At 55.7% G+C, this 16,670-nt stretch overlaps 1 protein-coding gene across 1 annotated transcript in view; it reads left to right on the top strand.

Moving 5' to 3' along the window:
* Positions 1–6,365: 6,365 nt before the first annotated feature.
* B3GAT1 (beta-1,3-glucuronyltransferase 1) overlaps positions 6,366–16,670 on the top strand; it is a 31,651-nt gene continuing 21,346 nt past the window's right edge. Inside the window, exon 1 of the mRNA XM_008021595.3 lies at positions 6,366–6,507. The gene's annotated coding sequence lies outside the window, so the exon portion shown is untranslated. The remainder of the gene's footprint in view (positions 6,508–16,670) is intronic.

Raw genomic sequence — 16,670 nt, 5'->3', positions numbered from 1 at the left:
ACAGCCACGGAAGCTTGGGAGCTAATTGCCTGGGCAGTAGGCCCAGAACTTCAATCTTTGGGATCTCAGTGAAGGACCAACGGTTTCATGTTTTGAGAGAGCAGTGTCCAGGATTTCCAGCGGCCTAGCTCCATCATGCTTTCTCAATATCTAAGGAGGGAGGAGCTTTGTCCCTGACACTCAACATGCTTTCTATTCACGGGTCCATATTTCCTCTTTCTCACTTCCCAGAAATCCTGCCAGACTCTTGCTTGTCTCATGAGGGCCAACAGGGAAATATTCTTCAGTCCCACCAGCTTCCCACAATCAGTGAGTCTGCCAGGAAGTATCTGATGTGAGTTATCTCTTTTCCTATCTGGCATAACACAAAGTTCAGACCACAGGCAGGTTGGACAAAGGACATCAATGTCCAGTAATTCTGAGAGTCCTTCTTCCTAACTCTCCCACCCTCTTGGCTCCAGGGGAACAAGAAGAAAGTCACTGGCCTGAGTCATCTTGAAATGGAGGAGCAGTATGTTGAATTATGCTTTTCAAACCTTTCAGTATGCAGCCTCTCTTTCAGAATGTGTCTGAACAAAAACCACTGTTGTAAGTCGGAATTCACCAACAAGTGTTACGGTCTTCTCCTCCTCTTCCATCCAAAAAGTCACTGTACCTCAACCCCTTGGGTGATCACAAACAGGCTCCGAAGGCTGCTGCCCACAGGAGACGCCTCCGCCTCTCACAGGCACGTGAATTTCAGCAGCCCCTGCCCAGGTCTCAGTCTGGCTCCTCATCAGCTCAGCCCTCTGCCCACCTCTCCTCCCCTGGGCACATGGGGAAGGGCAGACAGTAAAAGTGAAGCACTGAAACCTGAGGCTGGAGAAAACCATGGGACCGTGAGCAGGAGCTGGCGCTTCATTTCTGTCTTTCCCACACTATCAAAATTCCTGGCCATAAGAGGTGCTCAGAATCTGGATGAATGAATGAAAGGAATCAATGCATCCATAGAGCAGGACCCCTAGCACCTTCTTTCTTTCTTCCAAATCCCAACAGGAAACGGTGAGGAGTTCCTTCTGCAGACACTGTACTAAGAACCAAAGGTCTAGGACGTTTGCCCATCACCCAAGCCACGGAGGGGAGTCTGGGGAGGAAATTAGACTCCTCCATCCGTCATATTTATTGAACAGCCACTCTCTGGAAGATGCTAGTGCAGGAGGTCACTCATGCACACGAATCCTCAAACTCCAAGCAGAGAGTGTTCCGCTCCCCATGGCTCTCTCTTTGCTCCCCACTCTCCAGCCTCACTTGCTGTCCATGTTCCTCAAGCGCACCAAGCCTCCTGCAAACCCCTCAGGACACCTATCGCTGTGCTCCTTGCTTGGCCCATATTCCCCCGGGGTTTTGGCTCAGACATGGCCTCTTCAAAGAGCCTGTCCCTGATCCTGCCTTCCCAGGACTCTCTCTAGCTCTTGACCCTATTTCTTCCCTTCCTGTATCTCCTCCACCTCTGTTTGTTCTGTGCGTTTGTCCATCTATGAACCACCAGCATATAATCCCTGAGTTGTGCTCTGACGATGAGCATGAGTCCTAGAACTAGGCTGCCTGCCTCAAAGGCTGGCTATGTCACTTACTAGGCACGTGACCTTAATTAAATCACCTAAATACTACGCCCCAGATTCCTGACCTATAAATGGAAACTATAATCGAACCTTGTCACAAACAGTACCTTGTAAATAACACCTTACACACGAAATCAGCTAGCGTACATGAAGACTTGGAACCTAACCGGTGTGTACAAACGGCCTAATTGAAGTTAACACTCCTCATTGTTGCTGTTTACTGCTGTCTCTGGTGCCCAGCACAGTGCCTGGCATATGACTCGGGCTCAGTAAACATTAGCTGAACACAGGAAAGCACGCACAGACGGGTAAGAGCCTCCAGACATGTCTGGATTAAGTGCTATGGAACTGAGGGGAAGAGCAGTTCACTGCCAGAGGCGCCTGAGGGTCGGCAGGGCTGCAGGAGACAGCACGAGCCTCAGAGCTCAGGTTGGGAAAGGCTTCAGGAAGACTTTGGAGGTGTGGGCTCTGCAGAGTAGTCAGGGGATAGTGGGGAGGTCAAGGGACAATCTGGGTTATTTTCACTTCTGCAAGAAGACAAAGAATGGCCCCAGGTTAGCCTCAGAGATGCTCCCCTAAGTCTGAGGGCTCTGCTCCTATCACCTCTCACGCCTCCCTCAGCCACAGAGGAAAGAAAGCAAAACAGAATGACATGACTGAAGTGTTCTAAAGCCACGCAACTGCACCCTTTCCCTGGAGGCAGAGACTGGAGAGAAGCAGGAGTCAACCTTTACCAGCTCAGGAAAGATGCCGGCCTGGCCTCTGAGAACAGGGGAGGGCAGAGGGGAACCTGTTGTCCACATGACCATTTTCAGTTTTTTATGGACGACCAAGGGTGTTCAAGATCCGAAGCTCAGACCAGAAACCTAATGAAAGGGAAGAGTTAAAAGTTCTCCTCCTCTTTCTCTGTCTGGGCCATGAACTCCACCACCCAAAACAGCACATCCACACACATCCAGCCAGGAGTCACTGTGGAAACATTTCAGATATGCCTGATAGCATGGCTGGGAACCTGGGGAGTGCGCCCTGCCTGCCGAGGCAGAAGGCAGCTCTTCCTCCTCTCACTCCCCCCGCTCTCTGGTGGCATGGGGGTGTGCACACACGTGTGCACGTGCTGTCATCCTTCCCAGGGCAATGACGGGAGAGCACGGGCACCGTGTGGGGAGGGATTCCTCACTGAGGAATCCCACTGGGACCTTTCCACTCATTTCAGCAAAATCACTGCTATAGATTCCTGGTGAAGGCAAGGGGAGATTGGATGTCCCCAACAATCAGACTGGCTAAGACGGGTGGGGTGAGGGCCTGGGCCCCGCAGGCCAGGGCAGCAAGCAGCGCAGCTGCGCTGCCTCTCTGGGGTGGCAGCTAAGAAGGATGGCTGAAAAGGCAGTATCATTAGGAGTCTGGAGCAAACCAAAGCGCCTGCTGAAAGAGAGGCCAGGGCAGACGGAACCCACGAGGGGAACAATTAACTGATAAGAGTAAACTAATTGTTATTCATATTAAATTAGGGCACAGGTGATTTGGAGAAAACCTACAGACCCTCCCAGATGTTCTGCAGGTTTTGCATTGCAGATGACGGTTTTACAGCACTCTTCTGGGATTCAGATTATGGGAACTGGGCCAGGACCAGAGCGGGGGCAGGGCTCCCGTCCTGCTTAACTACACAATAAACACATAAGGGTTTGTCCCAGAGGACAAACTCGGGCTTTGCATACTAAACATGCTGGTGCAAGGCTTTGGGGGCCTCTGAGAAGAGGGGCTCACTACTGGCAGGGAAGGCAGGGGGAAGGGAAGATCAATCATTCAGGGAGACCCAGAGATGCTCCAGATGTTTGGAGCAAGGGGCAAGCTGTGGGGATGCACCAAGTCCAGACACGGGAGGGAAGGATTTCCACAGACCTGCAGAGACCAAGCAGGAAGACAGGGGTGGGAGTGTGGCTGACCTGGGGGGATGGCTTGTGTACACGTGTGTCTGTGCGGATGCAGGTGCTTCAGGTATGTCCATGTGCAAGCATTTACGTGTGCACATGACGTATTTCAGAGCGTGTGTGTTCATGTGGGTGAGTTTGCATGTGTCGCCGCCTCTCTGTGCATGTTTTGTGCTTACGTAGATGTCAGTGCACTTGTGTGTGTCCATACACTTAGGATGTTGTCAAAACTTCCCACCAAAATGAATGGCAGGCTGTTGTCTCTTCACTGAGCCTTATCATGCTAATTTTAATCTCCTATTATTGTTTTAAATTGGCTCTAAAAATTAATATTAAAAGTTCTGTAAACAGAGCCTGGGACTAAGATGCAAGACAGGTCCCGAGAAAGTGGCTATATTGTCACAATCGTTCCTGCCAGGATGCTGAGGTAAAGCCGGGAATCCCTGCAGACGGCATCCCTGAGCCACAGCCCAGCAGGACCAGTCGGACCACAGCCCACTTAGTCCGACCCCGTTTCACTAATGAAACCGGCCCTGAGGCGAAGCCTTTTGCTAGTGCCTTCAGAACTGGCCGGAAACCCAGGCCTCCTCGTCGCCATGTCCCTGAGCTCTCTTGAGCCCACCCCTGGTGGGTGTGTTTCCCTGTTGGTAACATGAGGGTCTGGAATGAGACGATCTTCATGGTCACTTCATGACAAATCCCATTTGGTGATTGTGTGACTACGGCTGGCTGGCTCAGCAGAGGAGGGAGACAACGTGCCCTCCTGAACGGCCTGGCCCCTCCTCGGTGCTCTCTGGTGCCCCTGCCCATCCGGCTTCTGCACCTACCCTTCCCCTCCCTTCAGCTGGGGTGGAGTCTAAGGAGGAGCAGAGCATGGAGACTAGGAAAACACCAGAGAACACAGACAGGAAAGGCCTCTTAGCAGAGTCTAACAGAGAGGGTTGTCTAGGGGCAGAAGGCCGAGCAGGGCTGGCTGGGATTCCACGCGTTAGGAGAAGGGGAAATGCTCCCGCACTGCCGCAGAGGGTACTCAGGTTAGATTCAGAGGAAGTTTCTGGCCGGCAAAGAGGGCGGTGAAGCACAGTGAAGGAGCGCATGACAAGGAGGAGCAGCTATCCCTGGAGACAGGCACGAAGGGCACTTCCACATGTCTGTGGCGTGACGTGCACGGTGAGGCGCCTTCCTCCCCCCAAGGTCTTGACCAAACTGGCTGATTCTGGAGCCTCTGCTCCCTCCCCCCCTGCACATCCTCAGTGGGGAGAGCAGGGCCCGCCTTGGTCCTGACAGGGCAGAAAAGCTGATGGAAAAGGGGCCCCTGGTCCTCAGCCCCAGCCCATAGTACGGGGCACAGCTCTGGTTAAGCAGTGCCTAGCAGTGGGACTGGAACTGGTTTCCCGGGAAAGAGGGAGACCCTAGAGAAAGTACCAACAGTCCCTGGTCCCGCCGCGAACCGCGCCATGGGAGCTGGCCTTCTCCTGGGGTTGTGAAGAGGACACAGCGGGTGCGGCCTGAACACAGGTGTCCAAGAGCACCAGGAGATGCCAACCTCTAAAATGAGTGCAAGGATGGCTTCAAAGTCTCCGACAAACTGCAGAAGGAGTATCTGGAATCTACAGCTCCATGGAGGGCTTCAGGCCACCCTACCAGGGCACCCACACACGTCCAAGCGCGCGCCCACTCACCGGCCTCCGTCCCCCGCCCACCAACTCGCCGCGGCAGAGCCCCGGGAAATTCCTGGAGAGCCGCCGCCCCCGGCCTCCCCGCGCCTGTCCGCCCCCGCAGGCTTCCCGGCCTCTCTCTGGAAGGCCCGGCGGCGCCCTGGCCCGGAAGGGGAGGTTGGGGTGAAGCCGACGCGCGGCAGCTCGAGGTGCCCTTCCACGGGGCAGCAGGGCCCACAGGTGGGGCCGCCCTATGCCGCCTCCTGAGGACCCCCGCGACCACCCCACAGCAGCACCCCGTGCCCTGGCACGGCACCGTCCGCCCCCAACAGCCACCTCCCGTCGGGGGTGCCTGAAGCCCAGGAGGGAGCCGCATCCCCCACGGCGCCCCAGCTCGGCCTCTCGGTCCGGAGAGCCGCCCCCTCGCCCTGCCGCAGCCCGGCCGGAAACAATCACCCTTTGAGAGACGCGCGGAGCTGGGCGCCAGGAGCAGCCAGGATGGAGGCGGGGAGGAAAGGGGGTGCGCGGGGGCCGAGCTTTAACTCTCGAGAGCCGAGATCTGGGGGTGCGCTCGGCCTCTGCCCGCCACCCCTGCTCTGGCGCCTGAAGCCGGAGCCGCCTCCCGGGGGACGGTGCCGGGGGCGGGAGGGGCGCTGGGGAGGTGATACCAATCCCTGGGGGGGTCCCTCGCCGGCCTCCCTCCCCGCGCCCCCGCCTCGGCTGGCGAGGTTGGTACCGACCATTAGCAGCTCGGGTCCCGCCGGCGCTGGCGCGGGCTCGGGGCGGGGGCGGGCGGGGGCGGAGAGCGGGTGGGGGCGGGGCGGGAGGCGCTGGCAGAGCCGCGGAGGCACCGGAGCATCCGCCGCCACCGAGGGACCGTGCGCCGGCCCGGTCTGCTGGGCTCCGGCCCCGCTCGCCCCGCTCGCCCCCCGCGCCTGCTCCCCGCGGCGCCCTCCCCGCTCCCTCCCCTCCCGCTCCCGCCCCCCGCCCCCCGCTCCCCTCCCCCCGCTCCCCTCCCGCTCCCGCCCCCCGCCTCCCTCCCGCGCCCTCCCTCCCGCGCGCTCCCAGCCTTCGGCCGCCGCCTCGCGGAGCCCAGAACGAGCCGGGCCGGGGCGGCGGGGCCGGGCGGGGCTGCGGGAGGGCGGGCGGGTGCGCGGACCCCGCGGCTATGAAGTGGCCCCCGCGGGCCCGGAGCCCGAGAGTCCCCGGGGAGGGAACCGCGCGCGGCCCAGGGCAGCAGACTCGGGGCGCCGGGGCCGGGGCGTAGGGCCGTCGCCCGCGATGGACCGCACCAGGGACGCTCCGGATTCGTCGCCGCAGGTCAGTGCTCCCCGCGCCCCCGCGGGCGCCCCGCCGCGCACAGAGCCCCGTTCTGCGTCCCCATCGGCGCCCACGCCATGTCCTCCGGGCGCGCGCTGGGGTGTGTGTGCGCCGCGCGCGCCGGGGGCAGCCGGAGAGGGGGCCGAGAACCGAGCTCGGCCGGGAGGCGCTGCGGCCGAGGGGCTGCGAAACAAAACCCGGCACTGCCTGCCCCCGTCGACCGGGATTAGGGGAAGAGCTGGTTCTCAGCAGCTTCTAACAATTGGCCCGGGCTCTCAGCCGTCAGCCCTGGCCCCCTCAGCAGGTGGTTTCTGGTGGCCGGATGAGGAGTCAGGGGTCAGTCGTCCCCCACCTCCCCACCCCTGATGCCCGGCAGCCCCCTCTGGATCGCTCTCTGGCTCCTGGGCACTGCCGAGTTAACTCTTGAGGGGGCCCGAGCTCTGCGGGGCATGCTGAGGGACCCAGGGGTGGCAAAGGGCCCTTGGGACCTTCCGTGTAGCCAGGAGGAAGGAGGCGCGACCAATTCACCACCCTCCCATCTGCGCCTGGGCTCAGGTCTGAGGTCCCAATCCCTCCAAAGTCAGAGCACACAACTTCCAGAAAAACGAGGCTGAGTTGAGGCAGGAAATAGAGAAGGAAGCCACCGGGTCCGACAGTGCCAGGGAAAGGAGGTGACAGCCCCGTACCAAGCAGCTAAGGTCAAGAACCACCCCCACATGCACACACATGGGAGCCTTGGCCAACCTCCCTGTCCCCTTTCTCCCCCAGCCAGGCCTAGCTGCATGGATTCTTGTAGAAGCTGGAGCTGAAGGACTCCGGAGATTTCTAACGTACAGGAAGGGAACCTTTACTGACAGTTGCTAGCCCAGTGCATGGGCACCAGTGTGAGTGGGGTTCCCAATGGGGCCTACAGCTCGGGCTGTGTAGTATGCATTGTTGAAAATGTTGGGGTACGGACCTCCTAGGGCCTAGCACTGTGCGATGCCTGGATGTGTTTGTGTGGAAATGGGAGGCACACCACTCCCTGAGTTACTAGGGCCATGGGGCATGTGGCTGCACAGGACTGTTGTTCTAGGGTTTTCTAATATTTGTCTTCTGTGATTATGTCTCCCTACCTCTGCTGGTAGCCACTACCGAGATGGAGACATTTCCTCTTAGAGCCTGCTCAGTCGGTGACCATTAATGGCCTTACTGGACCAAACACCAAGCCTTCCCTTTCTTGCCGTGGGGTGAAGACCCTTTCCCAGGGTCTTCAGACAGACTTCTCATTCTGCCCAGTCCATGCCCAGCACTGCCAAAGGTTCCAGAGCTTAGAGACATTTTCCCTCTTCCCCTTTTGATGGAAGCAGAAATACTTGCTAAGGTTAGTGGGACTGGGAGAGTTAATGCATCTGTGCCCCGTTCCTCACTGGAGCCAGGAGCTTGCTGTTCCCGTTTCTGTGCCTGACCCCAGGGTGCTTGGGGATCACTCCAGGTCCAGGCGAGCTGAAAGCTTGCAGGCGCCGCGTTGAGTATGTGTGTGTAGGTTTCTGGTTGGGCAGGTACTCACTGTTCCACCAAAAGCAGGGGGCAGGTAAATCACTGAGGAGATCAGCTCCAGTAACAGGATTGGAGCCCGTGGCAGAGACCAAGGAGCTTCACAGGAGGATGCCCTGCGGCAAGCCCAGTTCTCCGGCTTAGGCTTCCGGAGAGACCCAAAGGTTCTCTTAGTGGTTTATCGGGGGTCCTTACCCCTGAGACCAAGTAAGATGTACTTTTCCTAGTTGTGTAGCGTAGGGTGATGAGGCAGGCCGGGAGCTGGGAGTGTGAAATGGGGAAGAGGATGTACTGACTGAAAGGCTGACGGATGGGAGCATGGTGCTCCATTGTGTCTGGAAGAGAGGGATGAGTGCTCCTCTCTGATGAGAATGGAGAGGAGGAGAGGAAGGGACTCAGGAGGAGAAGGATTCTGAGAGAGCCTGACACAGGCAGAGAAAGAGGCAGTGAGACAAGAGACAAAGGCACAGAGGCACACTGGCAGATGGCAGAGGGAGGCACACAGGCAGAAGTCAGGGTGGGCTGAGTGGTGAGTTGGGGTGGGCCGGGGGCCTCTCCCTGTTCCCCAACATCGACCTCAGCAATTGTCCACCCCTGCAGGAGGCCCCTCACTGGAGCAGTTGGACATTCTACTGAGGAAGGTGCTTTCCTGTGGCTCTGATGAATGTTAAGGATCTTTTAGACAGAAGCCCAAAGGCAGAGGGAGGACAGGCTCTGAGGTCAAGCACATCAAGAGCTTGCAGGGATTTTCAGGGACACCCTTTGCCCCTGATCATCTCCCAGTGCTGAGGGTTCCTCTCCATCTTCTGGCCCCTGCCCCAGCCCTCCTGGTCCTGGAATGCAGGGCAGTGGGGAAGGATGTGGGGTCTGGGGAAACCTGGCACTCAGGAGGAAAGAAGTCATGCACCCCCACTCCCCATGCCTCCAGGCAAAAAGACCTTTGTGGACCCTACTGAAGACTAGCCAGGGGACATGGAAGAAGTGCAGTGGGGACAGGCCCTTGGCCAGGCTGTCTGAGGTCGTCCAGTCTCAGCTCCATCTGTGGCTAGCCGAGTAGACTTTGAAAAAAATAGAGCTCTCTAAGCCCCAGCTTCCTGACAATCTATAAATTGAGAAACTGTCATCTCACCAGTTTTTAGAAGAAATACTAGATGAATTTTAATTTAATCTATGTATTTTATACACTCTCACCCCCTTTCTTCCAGGATGAGGATGGCTCTAGAATTTGGAGTAGCAGTGTCAGGCCAGTCCTGGAGCCAATCCCGCTGGAATTGGTGCAGGCTGTCCCACCTCCCTCCTCACCCACTTGAGTCATCACACCTCCAGACTCTGGGCTGGACCTACCCTTCCTTATCCCGACCCAAAGAACCCAGAGCATGCCTTGGCTCAGAGTTCGTCCTCGCCAAACACAAAATAATATTTGCTTGTCTAATTATTGTTAAATATAATCCTTCCAATTTATCAGCAAATCGTCATCTTAAAAAAAAAAAAAAAAACTCTTGACACAGAAATTTCAGATCTGTGAGCCCTTCTTATCCATGCTGAAAGGTGACAGGGTGGTCAGAGATCCCCAAAAATTCAGTTCACTTGCACCAACAGTGACCAAGCACCTACTGTGTGGGAGGCTCTGCACCAGGTGCTGGGAACGTAAAACATCAAATAATCCAAAAATCCAAATCTGGTGTTTTCTGTTTAGCTTTGGAAGGGTTACGTGGGTTGCCTTTTTTTTTTTTTTTTTTTTTTTTTTTTGCAGCTACAGCAAATTTACTTTTCTAATGAGGTTTAGCTCCAGCCAATATTAAAATGAGCCTGCGTTCCCTGCACACACACCAGCTGACAGCAGGGCAGGAGGCAGCCTCCGCGCCAAGTGCCTGGCAGGGATTAAGGCTTTGCCACTGATAAGCCCAAAAGTGGAGAGTGTGAGTCTGGATCAAGAGTTGACTGGATTTGAGGACTAACCTCGCCCAGGGGGCTGTGGATTCCACGGCCCAGTCTTCAGAGCCATGGCAGGAGCTCTCTGTTCTCATACGTGGGAAATGTGAACCAGCTCTCTGCTCACAGGAAGAAGACCGAGTGGGACGGGGGAGTGGAGACGTGAAGGCGTGGCGTGGGGAGTGCCAGTGGCACTGTAGCTGGAGGCCTGGCTCTGCCCGTCCTCTCTGGCTGGCTGTGTGGGCCGGAGTCCTCTCCTTCCCCTCTGCCCATCTTGCTTCCTCTTTCTAAGGCAGGTGAGCAATCTGGCCGCTGAAGCCATGAGTCTCTGTTTGAACTCTGGGCTACTCAGTTGGCTCTTGTTCAGAAACTGTTAGAGCCCAATACTGGGCATGGGGGGCTGCTTCCCACATCCCTCCTCACCCTGGGCAGCTCCTCAGTCCCACCAGCCACATTTCAAGTGCACAACAGCCACATGTGGCCAGAGGCTGCCATCTTGGGCGGCACAGATACAGAAGGTTCCTGGCAGCACGGAAAGTTCTAGTGGACAGAGTGTTGTGGACCTGAACCTGCACAGGTGTTTCGCAGGGTGGCTAAGTACAAGGCCCTACTGGCTGGATTCAGATCCTGGTTCTGCCACTTAGTAGCTGTGTGGCCTCAGGACATTGCTTAACCTCTCTGTGCCTCAGACTTCTGGATTTTAAAATGAGGGTAATAATAGGATGTTTCTGAGGAGGAAATGAGTCATTACAGTTAATCATGCTAATCAGAGCATGCAATAGCAAGAGCTTTTTTATTTTTTATTTGAAAATAGAAAGCCATTTTTATTATTCATTTATTTAACCATTCGCTTAAACGCTTATTGAAAAGCCCACTCTGCCGGCCGCCCCCCACCCCACCCAATCAACACGAGGCCTTGCGACCTCTCTGACCTTTCCGGAGCCTCCCCCTGTTCCCCTAGGATGGGGTTATTCCTGACCACACACCCCTGGGAGCTAGAATGAGATGAGGAAAGCATCCTCACGTTATGCAGACGCAGCCAGATAGAGCGGCTGGTGCTTTTTGGAGGTGAGTGCAACTGAAATTCTGTTTTGTCACTAAAAAGCATCTGCTAAGCCCCCATACTTTCAAAATAAGAGCAGCAAAGGAGGCATGGTTAGCTGCCACCAGCCAGCACCATGCCGAGCAGGGATGGAGGAAGGGATTCGAGGGGCCCCTGCGTGGGCTCACCCTTCCCTCGTCTGGAGGGCAAGAGAGCCCAGAGGCCGTTGTGGGCTCAGTGGAGGGAAGCGGTGGGAGCAGAGCCTGCAGGTCTCAGAGGCCAGCCGACTGTGCTGCCAGGAGCCCCCCAGGTGCTGGTCCCAGCTGTGTCTGCAACTCACTGTGCCACAGATACTGGTGGGCCTCAGTTTCCTCATCTAAGGCAGGAGGGGCAGGGCTGCATGAGCGTTTCCTCACCTGGAAAAATCACTTCCACAGAGCGACCCAAGCCGGAGGCCGGAGGGAGGAGCTTGCCCGCCAAGCCACCGGGGTGGAAGGTGAGGGCTGGCCAGAGGGGCAGGAGCTGACCCCCCCCCCCCGGCTACCTGGCTGCCAGCCTTCTCCCAGAGGAGGATTCTGCAACCCTGGGCTACTCCCTTCTTTTCTCAGATGAGGGGCAGACACCCAGAGCAGCCCTGCTCCTGTCAGGACCACAGAGCAGTTTCACGGAAGACAGAGGCTGCGGGCTGCAGTGCCCTCCCAGGCAGGTCGTTGGCAGACAGATGTGTGGGGGCTGGGGGCTGCCTCCCCTGGGGTCGGGGCACAACGCTGAGACTCCCAGGGCCCCTCACCTCCTCTCTTCTCCCTCAGACGGCTGGGCCCAGGAAAACCAACCTCAGCTATCCCTGACAGCCCTGGGGAGGGTCAGCTCCTTAAGGCCACAGACAGCAAATTAAAAATACAGACAAACTTTCATGAAACCCATGAGTTGCCAGCCTGCCAGAGTGTGTCCACGCTCCCTAACCAAAGGATCTCGCCAGGCGGGTGACCATCAGCGGACCCTCCGTAGCTTCAGACCTGGGTTTGGGGCTGCCTGGTGCCTACCTAGCCTGGGCCTGAAGCCCTCTGGGTCCCCGTAGCGGATGGGGAGTCCCCTTGGGGGTGTCTTCCGAAGCCTAAGGACATCACCACTGCTCTCACACCCTTGAAGATAAGTCCTGACCCCCAAGACGTGCAGTGCTGGGTCCCACTGAGCAGGGCTGTGGCAAACACCACCCTATGGTTGCTGACAGGCTGTAGGTGCAGATCAACGATATCAACACCCCCTACCCTGCTTGCCTGCCCCAGCCCTTCTTCCCTCCTCTTCCCTCCTCCACAGACCTCAGAGTGGGAGAGTCGGCCACTTGTGGTACGGGGAGGACACTGAGCCCAGGGAGGCCAAGGGACCGGCCAGTTGCACCCACGCTGCAACTGACCGACACAGGCCAGCTCTGCCAGCCTGCCTGGGCTGAGGTACAGCCTCCAGGAGAGCTACTGGCCTCACGGTCAGAGAGTTTCTGAACGGAAGCTGAAGTATTACTCTCCTAACTCATCCCTTGTCGATACTGACTTCTTCTCCCACACATAAATCTCTCTCTCAGAGCAAGTGCTCCAGCGCTGTGTCTCTGCGGCTCCCCAGGCCTGAGGACAGCGAGGCCGTTGCAGGCTGTCAGTGGGGTGTGCACACTCCTCCCAGTGGCGTACCTGGAGCCTTGGAGGGGGGCCTCTCGCTGGCATGCCTGGTGCCTGTCGCCCCATAATTCCCAGGAAGGTGCATGCTTGAAATCACACACAGACACCCAGCCCAGCCACGAATGCTCACTGAAGCCCAGGGTGCAGGCCCCGAGGGGTGTGCCGTCCTTGACTCTGTCTAAACAGATGTTCTGGATGAATGACAGGCCCGTTTTCATTGTGATTGTAAAAACACACAACGTAAAACTTACCGTCTTAACCATTTTCAGTGCACAGTTCACTAGTGCTGAGTGTATTTACATTGTTGTGAAACAGAGCTCCAGATCTTTCTCATCTTGGCCATTAGAAACTATGTACTCGTTAAATGACTCCCATTCTCCCCAGCGTCCCAGGTCCCAGAAGCCACCATCCTAGTTTCTGTCTCTATGGATTTTACTACCCCAGATACCTCATAGAAATTGAATCCTGTGATATTTGTGCTTTTGTGACTGGCTTATTTCACTTAGCGTAGTGTCCTCAAGGTTCATCCATGTCAGGGCATGTGTTAAAATGTTCTTGCTTTTTACGGCTGAATAACATTCCATTGCACGTGTATTCCTCATTTTCTTTATTTTCTTTATCCAGTCATCTGGTCGACAGGTTATTTGATGCCAGGCTGTGGAGCAAAAGCTCAATCAATGGGAACTCTCCCCACTTGCCCTTCCCACTCAGGAGATGTCTGAGCAGAGGGGCCGCCCAGCAGATACTTCTGCCCAGAGGGAAGCTATGTCACAGTGTCATGGGAACATCAAGAAGGAAGGCACCCCATTCTAGCCGGCATCTGGTCTGGCCTCTGGGGCTCCCTTCCTGCATCCAGGGCTGCCCAGGCACCCTGCAGTGTCCACCCCGAGTGTGAAGCCCCAGGGCTGAGTGCACCTGGCCTGGTCCTGGGGGCCAAACAGCTCAGCAAGTGGAGGGACTGTGAGGGAGGGAAGCGTGTCCCAGGCAAACGTACCGGCGTGAAGGGATACCTGCCTCCTGCTCTCATCCCTGCTGCCTTCCCGGGACCCCGAGAAGGAAATCGGCCGGGTACTCCTAGAGTCTATCTGGGGACAGGAGCTCAGGAGAGCCTGGAGATCCCCTCCCCCAGGCATGTGGAGGACTGTCTTGAGCCTGTGCCTGGGCAGTGTTCGAGCTGCATGTTGTGGTGGACCGTGGATCCATAGCTGCCCTGGTGCTCACTGTGTGATAGGCATGTGGGAAACCCAGAGGTAGTATCAGCACACGCTGCTGTCGGGGGCACCGAGGACCGCTGCACTCATCACACCACACCCTCACTGCTGTGGAGGGCACACGCTGCCCACGCTGGTTCCCACGTGTGCTCGGGGCAAGTCCCCTACCCAAGCCCCTTCGACTTTTTTTTTTTTTTTTTTTTTTGAAACAGAGTCTCACTCTGTTGCCCAGGCTGGAGTGCAGTGACACAATCTCAGCTCACTGCAAACTCCACCTCTCAGGCTCAAGTTATTCTCCTGCCTCAGCCTCCCCAGTAGCTGGGATTACAGGCGCCTGCCAGCACACCCGGCTAATTTTTGCATTTTTAGTAGAGACGGGGCTTCACCATGTTGGCCAGGTTGGTCTCGAACTCCTGACCTCAAGTGATCCACCCACCTTGGCCTCCCAAAGTGCTGGGATTACAGGCATGAGTCACTGCGCCCGGCCCAGTTCAACATTTTATGTTGTTTCTTCTCCAGGCAGTGGGGTTAGCTGACACCCCAGAGGAGGGAGGGACCTTAGGGGCAGGACAGGTGTAACAGGGAGGTGGGGGAGCCCTGGAAGTGGGAGGTGGTGAAAGTAAAGTGCCCCAGGAGCCTGAGCCTGCATCCTGGGGAGAAGGGGCAGGGAGTGACAGTGCCCCGGGCTCGCTGGCCCTAGACCCCCACTGACAAGTCCGTTCTCTGACAGGACAGCTCTGGAGGCAGGAGAAGAGAAGAGGGATGGGGAGTCTCTGAAATCACTGGTCCTTCCTGAGTGCCTTTCTGGGAAGCTGAGCAGAGACAGGACCAGACTGGGCAGAGTGGCGGGAGGGAAGCAGCAGCCGTGCACTGGGGCGTCCCCGCTACTTGCACTAGCTCAGTGTGTCAGTTCCAAACCTCAGTCTCCCCACCTGAAAACGCAGGGTGACGGGATGGGTGCCCACCTCATCTCAGGTGGCTGCACCGAGACTACAGCAGGAAAATGCATGAGAAAGTGCCTTGTCGCCTGGCCCACCTGTGTGGGGGTGCGTGCTCCCAGCAGGAACAGAGGGAGCTGGGGCACCGCCTCCCCACAGTGGCCAGGCCGCCCTCCCCAGGCCACACTGTTGTCACAGCTGCGTGCTGGTGTGCCCAGTTTCCACTGAGTCCAAGCCACAGCGCCGCCTCGTGCTGGGGAAAGAGGAATGTGCTGGAGAGGCTGCCCGAAGGCCGGTCACCACTGAGCCATAGGAAGAAGCCAAGGTGCCTCTTTCCTCAGCTCTTCCTCTCCCAGGCACTTGGATTCAGTGTTTTGCCCACTTTTTAACGTGGGTATTTGTTTTTTTTTTTTTTAATATAATTTCAGCATTTATTTTAGATTCAGTGGTACATGTGCAGGATTGTTACCTGGGTATATTGTGTGATGCTGAGATTTGGGGCATGACTGATCCTCTTACCCAGGTACTGAGCACAGTAACCAATAGGTAGTTTTTCAAGCCTTGCCCCTCTCCCTTCCTCCTCCCTCCTCCCTCTAGGATTCTGCAGTGTCTGTTGTTCGCATCTCTATGTCCAAGAGTACCCAATGTTTAGCTCCCATTTATAAGTGAGCAGTATTTGGTTTTGTGTTCCTGTGTTACTTCACTTAGGATAATTGCCTCCAGCTGCAACCATGTTGCTGCAAAAAAAAAACATTATTTATTTCTTCTTTATGACTACATAGTATTCCACGGCGTATGTGTACCACATCTTCTTCATCCCGTCTACTGCTAATGGGCACCAAGGTTGATTCCATCAGTTCCCTATTACGAATAGTGCTGCAATAAACATATGAGTGTATGTGTCTTCATGGTAAAACGACTTATATTCCTTTGGGAAGACACTCAATAATGGCATTGCTGGGTCAAATGTTTTAAGTTCTTTGAGAAATCTCCAAACTGCGTTCCACAGTGGCTGAACTAATTTACATTCCCACCAACAATGTATAAGTGTTCCCTTATATGGTGTCTCATTGTGATTTTGATTTGCATCTCTCTAATGATCAGTGATGTTGAGCATTTTTTCGTATTTGTTGGCCACTTGTACGTCTTCTTTTGAGAAGTGCTTGTTCATGTGTTTTGCCCACTTTCTAATGTGGGTATTTGTTTTTTGCATTTAAATTATCTAAATTCCTTATAGGTTCTGGATAGTGGACTTTTGTTGGATGCGAATCTGTAGGTTGTCTGTTGACTCGGTTGAGAGTTCCTTTTGTGGTGCAGAAGCTCTTTAGTTTAATTAGGTCCCACTTGTCAATTTTTGTTTGTATTGCAGTTGCTTTTGAGAACTTAGCCATAAGAATTTTCCCAAAATGTCCAAAATGGTGTTCCTTAGGTTTTCTTTGGGATTCTTAGATAGTTTGAAGTCTTCCAACATTTAAATCTTTGGTCCGTCTTGAGTTAATTTTCATATATGGCGAGAGGCAGGGGTCCAGTTTCATTCTCCTGCACATGGCTAGCCATCCGCTGAATCTTAAAACAAGGTGGTGGTGGCAGTTATATTAACCACCATGTTTTATATGATCTAACATTCATAGTGCCAACTGTGTGCCAGGCCTGATGCTAGATGTTTTCCACTGATTCCCTCCTTTGATCTGAAAGTAGCCCTGTGAGAGTCAAAGATGAGGAAACTGAGTCACAGGGATGTTGGCGCAGCACCTGCTTTGGGTTGGGCTCTGGGCCCTGGTGTGGGAATGCGGAGGTAAGTAAGGCCAGGCGCCCCCAGAGGAGCTTCTGGCCC

The sequence above is a fragment of the Chlorocebus sabaeus genome, chromosome 1 (genome assembly GCF_047675955.1).
Source record: "Chlorocebus sabaeus isolate Y175 chromosome 1, mChlSab1.0.hap1, whole genome shotgun sequence".
Taxonomy (NCBI): domain Eukaryota; kingdom Metazoa; phylum Chordata; class Mammalia; order Primates; family Cercopithecidae; genus Chlorocebus; species Chlorocebus sabaeus.
This window is presented reverse-complemented; position numbering and strand designations above follow the sequence as displayed.